The sequence below is a fragment of the Echinops telfairi genome, unplaced genomic scaffold (assembly GCF_000313985.2).
Source record: "Echinops telfairi isolate 266 unplaced genomic scaffold, ASM31398v2 ScPeMD7_7416;HRSCAF=8454, whole genome shotgun sequence".
Classification (NCBI taxonomy): Eukaryota; Metazoa; Chordata; class Mammalia; order Afrosoricida; family Tenrecidae; genus Echinops; species Echinops telfairi.
Window position 1 is genome coordinate 222,864 of NW_022111316.1, and position 1,520 is coordinate 224,383.

General features: G+C 61.7%; 1 protein-coding gene across 4 annotated transcripts in view; it reads left to right on the forward strand.

The window, feature by feature from the left end:
* RAB3IL1 (RAB3A interacting protein like 1) overlaps positions 1 to 1,520 on the forward strand; it is a 24,719-nt gene that overhangs the window by 12,179 nt on the left and 11,020 nt on the right. The window lies entirely within an intron of this gene.

Sequence of the window (1,520 nt, forward strand, 5' to 3'; positions counted from 1 at the left end):
GCCTCATCCCCTGCTGCCCTCCCCACCCCCTGCCCAGGGGACTAGGGGATGTACTGCTCCCTCCTTGCTCTTGCCACTAGAGGATTTGGACTTTTGACTTTTCCCCTGGGGGTGGGGAAGGATCAGGGAGCTGCCTCAGATCCCCTGGAATCACAGGTGTCTCTGCCTGCGAAACAGGGCCTAGCCCCTCCCTGGCCTGTTGGGGACATGGTGGGGATGGTGAAGGATGGTCAGCTCTACCCTCTAGCCCTTCTTACCTTTGGGGACAGCAGGAGAGTCTCATGCCTCCCTGTGGCCAGGGGCTCAGATCACACAGGTGGATGGAGCTTCATCTATGTGGGAGGACCAGGTGAGGGGTGAGGACATGGTTGTCCTCACAGTGGGGAAGGCATTAAGCCTGGAGGCCCAGGGCCCGGAGACGCTGTCCCTGCCGGCACCCTGCCCCTGGCCTGCAGTTCTTGCTCCCTGGATTGAAGTAAGCAGACCCCATGCGGTGGACGCCTGCCTTACCAAGTCTGGGTGATGGTGGCCAGTGTTCATTGCAGGACTGGGCTCTCCAGGGACACTTGTCCAGGGCCTTTGGTGTCCACTGCTGACCCAAGCCGAGGTTGGGATTGAACACTGTTCGGCCGTGTGCCGAGGCCAGCAGTTTCTCACTTGGTTTCTGAATGCCTCCTGCAGGCGGGGATAGAGCTTCGGAGACTTCCAGTAACCTCCCCAGGGGCCGCTGGGGCCCCAGTACAGACTGGCCTGTGTGGCTAGCCATGGCCCCCCCACTCCCGGCAGGCCTCCCTTCGGAGCTCAGGGGCCAGACTTTTGGGGGGTGGGCTCATATACCTCCAAGGCTGTCATGGAGGATTCGTTCTGCCCCGCCGCTGTGGCCACCACCCCAGCACAGCCACCAAAGCACTGCTACCAAGGGTGTGTGCCCCTCCACCTCTCTGAACCTCAGTGCTCCTCATCAGCCGAATGGTGGCAGAATCACAAGGGTTGCTGGGAATTGTAAACAGCCTGACATTGCAAACTGCCCTGCCCCCTTTGGGCCCACCAGAGCACTGTTAGGGGAGCCTGTGTGTGCTACCGCCCCTCCGGGACTCCCTGCCCCACAAGCTCCCCCTCTCATCCACAGGGTGCTAGAGGAGGTAGGACACCACTACCCCCAGCCCCCCAAACACACATATACACCCTTCTTCAGCTAAATTCCGGCCATGGACAGCCGGGTGGGGCGCTGTACTCAGGGGCAGGCTGGGCTCCGGGGGCCATGGGACCCTGCAAAGGGCTGGGAAGGAACCCGTGGCTGGGTATCAAAGGGGAAACTGAGGCTCCTCCGGGTGGCTTGGTGACTGTGCCAGGGTCCTCTGCATTGGATTGGAAGAGAGACCTATCCCTGCGCTATAACCTCCTTCCCACTCAGCCATCCCAGATCCCACGATCGCCTGACCTTGGCCTCACAGCTATGCACTCCCCCTGCGGTCCAGGTGCACCGAGCCCCTGCTGCTATCGAGGTGTCCCCACCCCCC